This window comes from Phoca vitulina, unplaced genomic scaffold, assembly GCF_004348235.1.
Source record: "Phoca vitulina isolate PV1807 unplaced genomic scaffold, GSC_HSeal_1.0 scaffold7, whole genome shotgun sequence".
NCBI lineage: Eukaryota > Metazoa > Chordata > Mammalia > Carnivora > Phocidae > Phoca > Phoca vitulina.
In genome coordinates this window covers 46,856,777-46,869,516 of record NW_022589710.1, presented here as the reverse complement: position 1 = coordinate 46,869,516, position 12,740 = coordinate 46,856,777, and the positions used below count along the sequence as shown (strand labels likewise).

The 12,740-nt window shown below is 45.5% G+C and overlaps 1 long non-coding RNA gene across 1 annotated transcript in view; it reads left to right on the top strand.

The window, feature by feature from the left end:
• Positions 1-12,740, top strand: part of LOC116632696 — an 84,517-nt gene that overhangs the window by 13,962 nt on the left and 57,815 nt on the right. Inside the window, exon 3 of the long non-coding RNA XR_004299486.1 lies at positions 4,489-4,621. This is a non-coding gene — a long non-coding RNA (uncharacterized LOC116632696). The remainder of the gene's footprint in view (positions 1-4,488; positions 4,622-12,740) is intronic.

Sequence of the window (12,740 nt, the reverse complement as noted above, 5' to 3'; positions counted from 1 at the left end):
CAGCCTTTGTTAGCCTAAAGAACATTGTTTCATCAACAGTGGTTGCAATAGTAATTTCCTTTGGAAAGCCTTAACTATTGAAGCCAACTTTGATGTTGGAAGCAAATGTTTGGGCTCTAAAGATGGCATCCAAGGGTTACAACTTCTTCTGGCTCCTTAGCCATTTTATTGCAGTGTGATGATAGTACGTTTCTTCAGGTTTGAACAAGGAAAGCTGCTTTGGCTGGCCGGGGCCATGTTAAGAGGTGGTACATAGTTCAGTGGGAGGAGCAGGTCCCTTACAGGGGGCTGCCTGTGTTTGCGTTGCTCACTTGGCCACTTCCAAGCTGAAATCTTCAGCAAACTACGTTAACTGTTCTGAATCTCAGTTTCTGCATCTATAAAATGAGCAATGATAGTATTTACTTCCTATGATTGCTACAATGATTGAAGAATTAATGTAATAAACAACACTTAGAGAAATCTAGTAAGCGTCATCGCTTACTTAATAGTATTGTATCCATGTAAATTTCTTGGTTTTGATCATTGTACCATGATTATGTAGGATGTTATTGAAGGCAAAGGGTACATAGGAATTCTATAGTATTTCTCTGTGAGTCTAAAGTATTTCAAAATATCAAGTTAGGAAAAAGCACTTAGAGGAACTATATTTGATGGTGTCATTCCTCGAATAAGGTATGTCTTTGACCAGAGACTATGAGCTCTCAAGTTAGGGATCATGACTGTTTTTCTTCCCTAGCATAGTGCCTGGCACACAGTAGGCCTTCAATAAATATTTGTTGACCGAATGAATAAAGAGGAAGTTGAGATGCCAAGGGTACTAGGCAACAGGGGCCAAAGCGACCAAACAGAGAACCCAGTTCCCACATTTGGAGGTGGGAGGAAAGAAGTGAGAGGGCCGTGCATAAATTTTTAGTACAGCCTTCACCACACAGGTGTGCCCATGTGTGCGCACACTCACACAAACACACCCGCCCCTGTGTGCATGGGGGAAATGGTCAGAGGCCAATGCCTAGGTTGGTATGCAGAGCAATGGCCACAGGAACAGGATGGCAGGATGATTCCTAACGTCAAGTAATTCAGCAGAAGCAGTTCAGAGCCAGAGGTGACCCCAAGGGTGGGATGAATCAATATTATTTGGATCTTGGGTGGCTCAGTGAACCCAACCAACAGTTTTAGTAAATAAACGTAGAGCGCGTAGTAGGGGGGGGCATAACTTTACCTCTACTTTCTTAGGGTTTCTGGCTGCTCCTAAGAATTAAATTGACATAAAAGAGATTAACAGGAGAGACGCATACAGAGTTTTGCATGTATGTGGGAGCCCCCAGAGGAAAATGAAGACCCAAAGGGCAGATTGGACCTGGTGCTTATATACTAGATTGAACAAAGACTAGCAATTGTGGAAAAGTACCTAAAATACACGGGGAGACTAGAGGAGGATAAGTTATTTTAAAAAGGTCCGTTTGTACAGATTTCTTTCTGCCTCCATCCCTGTCTCTGGGGATGATAATGTTTCTTTCCTCCCGGGATAGGGAGGGCATCTTTCACATGAAAGCCTTAACTTCTGCTTCCAGGAAAAGGGGAGGTCAGAATGACCTTTTTGCATCTGCTGTTCTTAAGGTGTCTTTAGCTCAAAATAGTCCTTACACCAACGTGGCATATTTTGGGGTGATGTATTTTGCCAGCCTTCACCATCTTGTTCTGTACTCAAATGTTAAATGTAATCTTGATTGTTTTAATGCTGTTCTAATCTAAAGGGTGCTGGAAAGCTACCTATTTTGCTAGAATATACTGGGAAACTGGGAAAGAGGGTCAAACCCGGGAAGTAAACTATGTTGCTGGGAGCATCAGAATCACATCAAGTAAGCGATGAGCTGATCAGAGTATCATAGACTTTAAGCTGATAACACTAGGATTTGGAAGTATTCCAGAAATTGAGAGATCCTCTGATGTATTTATGCCTCTAAGAAATACAAAAGTCTTTGTTGTGAATTAGGTTCTATGTTATAGACAGAGTATTTAAATAAAGACTTTGCAAACAATTCTTAGGCAAACCTTAAAAGGCCTGGGGCACCTGGGTGGGTCAGTCTGCTTTCGGCTCACGTCATGATCCCAAGGTCCTGGGATCCACACTGGGCTCTCTGCTCAGCAGAGAGCCTGCTTCTCCCTCTGTCTGCCACTCCGCCTGCTTGTGTGCACTCTTTCTCTCTCTGTCAAATACGTTAATTAAAAAAAAATCTTTAAAAAAGCCCAAAACCTAAAAGCCCTGAAAGCATTTCCTGGAAGCTGTTCGCAATGCCTGAATTACATTCTGTCCATACCAGATATAATACAAAAATTTTGTGTAGAGTTTTTTTTATAAAAGGCAAGTACTTACAGTTCAGTTTCACTTCAATATATATCATATCATTGGGAAGGATGGGCTAATGACAAATATTCTACAGCCCGCAGAAATGGATGGGGCCATTTCACCTGTTTATGTCTTAGTTCCCCAAATAGGCACTTGGTCTTTGAAGCCACGACCTGTGTGTGGGACTATGGATCTATTTTTGGTACTCTCTACCCTACCTCCTCATACTATACTGTTCTGCAAATAGTTGGTAGATTTTTAAAAGCTCTCCACAGTGCTCCGTTAGATATATAGTCTTCCCAATCCATTGCCTTTCGAGACATTCTTAGTGGAACTGTTAAAAAAGAAATATGTGTTCATTGCACCAAATACAAAAGGTACAGAAAAGTGTAAAGAAAGAAAATAAAAATCAATAATAATTCCACCATATAGCAATAATCACTGCTGACAGCTTCACACATAACCTAGACTCAGAGATGCTTTTCTGCACAAGACAGGATTTATGTAATATCAAGATAATAACCGTTTTTTTTTTCTGATTATCACCTAGAGAATTCCTTCATTAAGTGTAGTGCCATATTTAATGACTTCACAATATATATATGTACGGGTTATAATGTCAACCCTATTGTGGAATGTTTGGGGTATGTCTGCATTTTCTCTATCATGTGTTGTAATTCGGTAGATATCTTTGGATTTTCTGAGGGAAAATTCCCAGGAGTGGAGTTGCTGTTAGTTTTAGTTTAAAACTTGCTTATATTCTAAGTCGTTTAATTTTAAAGGACATTGAGCACATGTATATATGGCTAGTTTCCCCACCTTGACTATAAACTTCTAGAATAGAAGGATGAAACCTAGGCTTAGATGTCTCTGTATCCTTTACAAATTCCAGCATTGCGGGGGTGGGGGATATTAGAAATGCTTTGGGCTGCAAGTTGTAGAACTCTAACCTGCAAAAGAGTAGCTTACATCAAAAAGCCACTTAATGATCTCACTTCATGAAGAAGTCTGGGTGTAGACAGTTTGGGGGTTGGTGGAAGAGCTCAGCGATGTCACCCAGGGCCTGGGCTCCCCTCCTTCCATCGTCAGCACGCTTCCTGACCTCAGGCTTGCCACTTCATGGTGGGGGATGACCGCCTCAGTAACAGGCGTGGTGTCTTCCCACTCTGCATCCAGACGGGAAAACATTTCCTAAAAGCCAGTTGGGAGAATTCTGCCTCTCTTTTGGTGGCCAGAACTGGGTCACAAGGCTGCTTCCAGCTGCAAAGAAGGCTGGGAAGGCAAGTCTTTGGCATTTTGTCCCCTCCCTTGAGAGGCAAGCTCATGGGAGGAGGGAGTCAGGGCCGGTTACCAACAAATGGGGGTACAGTGCCAGGACTCAAAATATTCCCTGAGCTGGGATTCAGATTGTCTCCTTTCTCACCTCCTTGTAGGCTCTCATGAAGGAAGATGAGTTCTTGGGGTGTCACGGTAGCTGGGGGACCCTCTGAGACAAAGGCTCTCTGTGATCATATTTGAGTCAGGTTTCTCTGAGCGCTCTTCTTGACCTGGACTTGACCTTGGCCCTATCCTTGCTGGGCCTGCAGAGCCCAGTTACAGAAGCAGGAACCCTGCCAGATCAGTTTAGAGAGAATCCCCCCACCCTTGAGGTTCGATCACCCTGGTTGCCTTCAGCAAGGATCCTATGAAAAGTGGGTTGAGCAAGAACACCCTGGCCTTGAGGTTTCCTCCTAGAAATGCCCACCCTCCAACCTGCTCCTTGGCTATAAATCCCCACCTGTTCTTGTTGGGTTTGGAACTGAGTCCCATCTCTCTCCCCTGTTGTAACAGTCTTGATACCTATTGGAATAACCTTAAATAAAATCTTCCTTACCATTTGAACAAGTGTCAGAATAACTTTTTCTGGAGCAGTTACGGTGCCATGACTTCCTTCCTGAATATTTTGGTGGGGCCTTCCTTGTTCGTGTGGGTGTCCTCCAGGGTCTGAGGCCTGGGGCTACGGCAGGGCTGCTCAGGGATTGAGGGAGACTCGGGGTCACCTCTGTTTTTAAAGGTCCCCTGTAAATTAAAAAACAAAGAGCAGAACCCAAACAGCATTATAAAATTTGTGATTTATTTTAAATGTTTGCCTTCCACAGATTAGCCCATTAAAACTGGCCACAGTCATCAGTGAAGTTGTGAACGGTACCAGTTCAAGTGCATTGCGGCTGGAGTCATTCAGGATGGGGACACACTTCAAGTTGAAGGTGGAGCATTGTCTTCAAAACACAGGTCTGTGCTTCTCAGCATTTCTCAGCATTTCATTTGGAGCTCTAAATTTGAGGGGATCCAGCACACAGCCCTCCTGAGCCCCCGTGAGAGGCCCAGCCAGGCAAGAGTTGACCCAAAGCACTGAGGACACAGGTGCCACGAGTTCATAATTAGTTACTCATTATGTTTCCTCTTCTTGGGTTTTCCTTTCCCCACCAGTTCCCACCTCCATTCTCTTAGATCCCTTCTTTCCCTACCCCCCTTTCCCTCCCTTCCTTCCCTCCTTTGAAAGTCTGGGCAGTGGGAAAGACTGGAGTCTGAGATCTGGCCGGCAGCCAGCAGGGGACGGGGACCTCCGGGGGGGCCAGCCCAGGGCCACATCTGCTCCCCCCCCCCCCCCCCCGGGGGGGGGGGCAGTGAGGCTGCATATGCTCCCTGCCCCACTCCCTCCAGAAGACCCCCCCCCACTTTAACCCCCTCCATTTGCTGGGAAGATCAGGGCTTATTTTAAAAGCAAAGAGGGCATCCATCATTCCTGCATCATTTTGCTCGGGACTGCTCTTTGCGGAAGGGTTCCTTACAACCCCAGGGTAGGAAGTCACCCTATGGAGTGGTCACCCTCAGTGCTGGTCGGGAGTTTGATCAGTCTAGGCTGAGAGAGAAGAGACACTGTCCTCTTGACCCAGTTCTGGGGAGAAAGCCTGGAGCCTCATTAGCTCTGACTGTCTTGCCCCTCTATCTATAGCACCCACTTCCCACTTTTTTTTTAAGTTTTGGGGTCTTAATGGTGCCAAGACCTACTTATGCCAGGGCATTTGGTCCAGGTAATGGTCCTACAACTCACTCCTGGGCCATCCCTTAGTCTTTCCCATGTGGCCCTGGGGAGGTGTGGGGGCTCTCTGCTGCTCTGTGGCATAGGGACCTCGAGCCCCTCTCAAGATCTGTCCACACAGACACTCCCTCTCAGGGGTCTGCCATGGGCATCCCCGGAGCTTTGCCCTTCTTGGGACCCATGTCCCATTTTGTTCTCATCCTCTCCCCTCCAACACCCACCCAGAGAAAACCTCTCTGCGCGATGTGTTGGTTGTCACCTACAGGTTTCTGTGTTCTTCCCAAGTGTTGAGACGTCAGAGGTCGGAAACTGGGAGTTCTCAGACTGGGCTCAGCTTTCTGCCCTTTCATGCTTTCTTGAGGAAAGAATGTGGAGCTCAGGATCTGCTTCACAAGGGCAGGTGGCAAAGGGGGCAGATATCTGAAACTATGACCCAGTCTCTGAGCACTTGTCCCAAGGCACAGAGCCCAGATTGCAGGAAATGGTTGTTCGAAGTGAATGAGCAAGTGAGAGAAGGCGCGTGTGCTGGGCCCTGGCCTAGAGCTGCCAGACTTGGATTCAGACCCTGTCCTGGCTGACCGTCTCTGTGTGTCCCAGCGACCTCATCCCTAAGGGAGGGAAGGGATTAGATCATCTCCTGAGCTCCTGCCAGCCCCCAAACTCTAGATTGTATATCCACATAGGAAAAAGAAAAAGAATATTTATGCCACCATCCCACGGAACTGGAGCAGGAAGGAAACCTTCCTGAATAGTTCAGGCTCACATACACAGCTGCCTCCAAATGTTTTTCCCTGCTGTTGAATGCCGTCTCTTCTACATCACAAACGGTGGGATGAGAAGGCAGGACTGAGCCTATTGCTCACTGTGGTAAGGGAGAGCACCACTCCACAGGGCCTCAGTGTGGCTCACAAGGGAGGGCAGAGTTGGGGTATTTATTGAGACTTTGAAGCCTGGTTTCAGGTGGCTCTTTCAAGGTGGATGTGACATGTTTAATTAAGAATGTTAAGGATCATGATATAATAAATAGTTGGGTTGGTGGACACAGCAAAGTGTGGATTTCCAGCCTAGGGGTTCAAAGAGTCTTGGGGTGTAAACTGTCTTTTGATGCTTCCTATGAGAGAGATGATCAGTCTTTCAGGAAGTTTCTGGGATGAACAGTAAAGTCATTTGCAACTTTTGTCTTTCTGGGCAAGAATCTTCTGGAGTAATAGTAAAGTTATTTTGTTAAAGACAAGGGAATAGTAAGGTCGTGTTAATACAGAGCTGTGAGTGGTTTGACTCTCACCCCAAACCGCCTTTGTTGGCTGTCTGAATGACAGGGATGTGCCCTCCACCGTGCCGGACCCTGGAGGCTGCCAGCATGTATGACTAGATCCATTCTTTCTTACTTTCTTGTATCCAGTTGGCCCAGGCCAATGGGGAGAGGGGAGGATAGCGAGATCAGAATACTCATTTCTGTTCTCTCCTTGTCGGGTTGGTTGTTTCCTCTTCTTTGAGCTCCCAGCTCCCATCAGGCAGCCTTCTCAGTCCCCCACCCTGTTGAATTGGCGTAACTGCTCCCCCTGCCGGTCCTCTCTGACCTGCAGGAGCCAGGCTACTATTAACCCTATTGTTTTGCCTCTTATTTCTTATTCCTAAGGCTCATATGTTACTTTTCTGAGGGCACTTCTACAACACTTTATATTTTTAATTATTATTATTATTTTATTAACATATAATGTATTATTTGTTTCAGGGGTACAAGTCTGTGATTCATTGGTCTTACACAACACACAGCGCTCCCCACAACACATACGCTCCCCAATGTCCATCACGCAGCCACCCCAAGATTTACTTATTTGAGAGAGAGAGAGCAGGGGTTGTGGGGAGAGGCAGAGGGAGAGGGAGAGAGAATCTTAAGCAGGCTTCTTGCTGAGAGTGGAGTCTAATAAGGGGCTCAATCTCACAACACTGAGATCACAACCTGAGCCGAAACCAAGAGTCAGACACTTAATGGACTGCGCCACCAGGTGCCCCAACACAACACTTTGTTGTTTAATTAATTAATTATTTATCTATTTTTTACAATTTAAATTCAATTTAATTAACAGAGTGTATTATTAGTTTCAGAGGTAGAGTTCAGTGATTCATCAGTCTTATATAACACCAAGTGCTCATTACATCAAGTGCCCTCCTTATTGCCCATCAGGCAGTTACCCATCCGCCCACACACCTCCCCTCCAGCAACCCTCAGCTTGTTTCCTAGAGTTAAGAGTCTCTAATGGTTTGTCTCTCTCTGATTTCATCTTATTTTATTTTTCCTTCCCTTCCGCTATATTCATCTGTTTTGTTTCTTAAATTCTACATATGACTGAAATCATATGGTATTTGTCTTTGTCTGACTTATTTCACTTTGCATAATACCTTCTAGTTCCATCCATGTCGTTGCAAATGGTAAGATTTCATTTTTTGATGGCTGAGTAATATTCCATTGTATATATATACCACATCTTCTTTATCCATTCATCTGTTGATGGACATCTAGGCTCTTTCCATAGTTTGGCTATTGTGGACATTTCTGCTATAAACACTGGGGTGCAAGTGCCCCTTTTAATCACTATTTTTCTATCCTTTGGATAAATACCTGGTAGTGCAATTGCTGGGTCATAGGGTAGCTCTATTTTTAACTTTTTGAGGAACCTCCATACTGTTTTCCAGAGTGGCTGTACCAGCTTGCATTCCCACCAACAGCTTAAGAGGGTTCCCCTTTCTCCACATCCTCGCCAACATCTGTCACTTCCTGACTTGTTAATTTTAGCCATTCTGACCGGTGTGAGGTAGAATCTTATTGTGGTTTTGATTTGGATTTCCCTGATGCTGAGTGATGTTGAACATTTTTTCATGAGCCTGTTGGCCATTTGGATGCCTTCTTTGTAGAAATGTCTGTTCATGTCTTCTGCCCATTTCTTTCTTTCTTTTTAAGATTTTTATTTATTTATTTGAGAGAGAGAGAGAGAGAGAGGGAGCATGAGCAGGGGGAGGGGCAGGGGGAGAAGCAGACTCCCCACTGAGCAGGGAGCCTGATGTGAGGCTCCATCCTAGGCCCCTGGGATCATGACCTGAGCCGAAGGCAGGCGCTTAACCAACTGAGCCACCCAGGTGCCCCCTGCCCATTTCTTGACTGGATTTTTTTGTTTTTGGGTGTTGAGTGTGGTAAGTTCTTTATAGATTTTGGATACTAGCCCTTTATCTGATAAGGCATTTGCAAATATCTTCTCCCATTCCGTAGTTTGCCTTTTAGTTTTGTCACCTGTTTTCTAAAGGCAATTGTGTGGAGAGTATAAATGCTATTGGGGATCAGTAGCTAAACTAAGAACTAGAAAAGAAAGCTAAAGCCATGACTCTCACATAGATATAGATGAACACATGTTAAAGACTTCATTTAGATCATTATTTTTTAAAGATTTTTAATTTATTCTTTTGAGAGGGAGAGAGAGTGAGAGCACAAGCAGCGGGGAGGCTCAGAGGGAGAAGAAGAAGCAGACTCCCCCGTGAGCAGGGAGCCTGACGCGGGGTTCAATCCCAGGACCCTGAGATCATGACCTGAGCAGAAGGCAGATGCTCAACTGACTGAGCCACCCAGGCACCCCTATTTAGCTCATTATTAAGGAGTGCAGCTGAGATGTCAAATGAGAAGTCAAAGAAGCACAAATTTATATGGAGTAAAAGCATGTTGACACTTGTTTTCTCTTGGGAGTTAGGGAGGGAAGTTAATTAAGCCTCCACACAGGATGGAATTTATTTGTGCGTCTGTAAACAAGAATTATTTGCATTGCTATCGGTTGTCCACAATTTACAGAGTTGTAAAACAGCTCAAAGGCAATGAAAGGGTCCCCTAGCATCATAGTGAGATAACCTGGAAGAGCGTGCTCTAAATGATGTGTAGTTTTCCACCGAGGCGCATATTTTTTCCCATACAACATTTATAAAGTGCTTAATATTTGCAGGGAGGGATCCACTGCATTAGAACTGAGAGTCTCGTGGGGGTTTAAGGCACCTAGAGCTGAGCTATCTCCCTCCCTCAGTCTGATCGCTGGCATGCTGATTATATCCTCCACCAAGCGACATAGGATATTTACAAACAGACTTCCATCCTGAAGTTTTCTTTTGGGGAAAAACCCAATGTTCCATTGCTTCAAAAAAGTTTAAAAACACCCAAACATGTCCAACTGCTGCATATTACGGAAGAGAAAATGAAGACTCAGAGGGGGAAGTGACTTTCTCGAGTGCACACAGCTGGATAAGTGATCTCTGGTTGGAAGACGGGCTTTAAGGGCCAAGAAGGCCTTCCTTTTGGCATTATTCGGTGACACAAAGAGCTTTCCTGGAAGGAAGGGCTTAGGAAGCAGGCTGTGACAGATGGTTTTCATCTCCTGTGCTCTGGGAAATCTGCTGCCATCCCTCTAATCGGATGTTGGGAGCTTCGAGCAAACTTGGAATCTACATTATATCATTGTTTAGTAGCCCTAATTATACCTTGGAATTTGGCTTAAGTGCAGCTTAGAGGATGTTCATTAAGAGTGTGGACAGGGACACTCAGCATTTATAAAATTCTTTGCAGTAATTTAAGTCCCAACACTGTTCCGGTGCGTTAAGGAAGTGTGTTCGCTCCCAGCTGAAAGATGACTTAAGTTCAGAGAATGGGGACTGGCTGACAGAGTTGGTTTGAATGCAGAGCTTTACAATCTTGTTTTCATCAGCTCAAGGAAGCTCCTAGCTGACTAACATTCAGGGCTTAATCCACCAAAGTTGGAGCGATCTGCCCTTGGCATTTCATAGCCAAGCTCAGCTTCCTTTCTCTTGGCCATTGTGTTGTCAAAAACCTCATATTCTTGTTTGCATGACCAGTTTACAGAGAAGCTTTGTCTCCACAGACAGACTGTGGCTCCATCTGGCCCTGCCACCAAGAGCCTTGTGATTCCAGATGGAAAAATCCCCATCCCTCCCCCTATTTCCAAAGCAGCTCCCACCCCCATTGTTTTATCTGCAGCCAACCGCACAAATCCTCCACAAACCCTCTCTGCAGGGGTGGAAAGACCCGCTAACGGGGGGAAACAGCTCATCTTTTCTTCCGTCCTTAAACCCTGTGCTATGTGAACGGAACATGTGCCCACATCTGGCCAGACTCGTTGAAATGAGGTGCTCTGGGGCAGAGAAGCTGGGTGGGGGGGCCCGGCCTTTATCACAGAAGATGTTAAGGGAAAGGCTATTCTCACTGTCAAGGAAAATTGTAACTTCAGGTTGTGACTGGAGTGATTCAAACATCTCAGCTTTTTTTTTCTCTTCAAAAGACATCGTTCAGGAACCCCAAATATTTGGTTAGAATCTTCTGGTGATGGCCAGCTTTCTTCCAGGAAGTTGGAACCAAGCCCCCTGTGTGTGTGCCTGTGTGTGTGTGTGTGTGTGTTTAGAGGAATTAAAAGCAGTTGAACTGGTTTTTGTTCAACAGTATCCTCACCCACCTGCCAAATGAGAAGGCAAGGGAGAGAGGATTAGGATGGGAGAAGAAGACTTCTGAATTTAGGGAGCAAAATTTCAGCTGCCAACAGCGCCTGGAGATATGTCCACTCGTTCATGGGTCTCTGCCTGTGGTGCCCTCCCCGCCCAGAGGCGTCTGGGACCACACTCTCACTGTTCATTGCTTCCCTCTCAGCTACAAGACAGGCCAGATTTTTGGTGACCTGTTGACTATGCTGAAGTTGATCTGAGCCCTGTGCTCACAGAGAGCCAGAGAGCTGAGACACGAGAGAAACTGCAGAGGACCTCCCTCCCTGCTGGCACAGATTCAGCCTATTTCCTACCCCCCCCCCCCCCGCCACAAGACTTGTCATCTCCTCCACCCCCCACTGTCTTGCCTCTGCAAAATCTCAGGCCCACCTTCCTTTTCTCTGAGATGTTCCTCTGTGTTAATGAATGTCCACCCAGTTGCAATAGCCCGAATAAAATCATCTCCTTCATTCTCCGGTGGATTTTTTTTCACACCTGCTGCCCTGTCCGGGGAGTCTGAAATAGCACCCTAAGCATATTTGGAGTTAAGAGGAAGAATGACCCTAGGGGGTCTTGGGCAAAATGCGCACAGGACCCAGTGAATGGACTGAAAGGAAGGATTCCTCGAAGCCTGCATCCTCCTTCTGACAATGTGTTTCACTTCGAAACCTCAGAAGCCATTCACTTAAGAGGGAGTTTATTAATACACTAAGAAGCAAACCAGAAATCCACATTGTGCGTGTGTGTGTGTGTTGGGGGCAGTGCAGGAGCGGGGTGTGCGGGACAGCCAGCGAGGGAGGGGGAGATGCAGTTTTGTTCCATTCACAAAGACCCCTTGTTGCTCGCTGACAGCTGGGAAGCACCGACGACTTCCCGTTGAGCGCCTACCCTCCTACGTGGCACCGTGGCTGCCGTGGCCGGGCCTTGGTGGTACAGACTGGCCACTTGGCAGGGGTTGTTCGGACAACAACTTCTGGAGGAAGTTAGCTTTCAAAATTGGGAAGCTTTTTGGCTTGTCAAGTGGAAAAAGATGACGGCCTCTCTGCCCTACTATAGGAGACATGGGGGTGGGGGGAGCCGGTCTGAAAATGCTACTTGAAAATGCTGCTTTAGGGGTGCCTGGGTGGCTCAGTCGGTTAAGCGTCTGCCTTCGGCTCAGGTCATGATCCCAGGGTCCTGGGATCGAGCCCCGCATCGGGCTCCCTCCTCAGCAGGAAGCCTGCTTCTCCCTCTCCCTCTCCCCCTGCTTGTGTTCCCTCTCTCGCTGTCTCTCTCTCTGTCAAATAAATAAATAAAATCTTTAAAAAAAATGCTGATTTAAAAGATACGTAGTGACGTGGTAACAGCCACTAGTTTAATTAAAGAAAAACAACATCCATAACCTCACATCCAAACACAATATGATGGGTGTTTAGTGTTTTCATTTTTATGTATTAGGTTCCACTCTCACACTTTTATGGTTAGTGGCCATCCTGAATCATGTTTTTTTACTCTTAATGTTATGTCATTTAATCATTTTATTATTACATAATAACTATAATATTTAATTCCGTTGGGTTTGTGGAACATATTTATTATTGTTAATCCTTTCCCCTGATATTAGACATTCAGGATGTCTCTTTTATCTTTTTTTGTTGTTGTTATTGTAGCGAATGCCAAAATTAACATCATCAGATATTTAGCTTTCTGATTTTGAAGAATGAAAGATAAATAAGAGAGAGCTAATGAAGGGGTTAATGAAGCTCCCAGCATAGTGGTTCCCAAATTTTTGGGTCAGCCTTT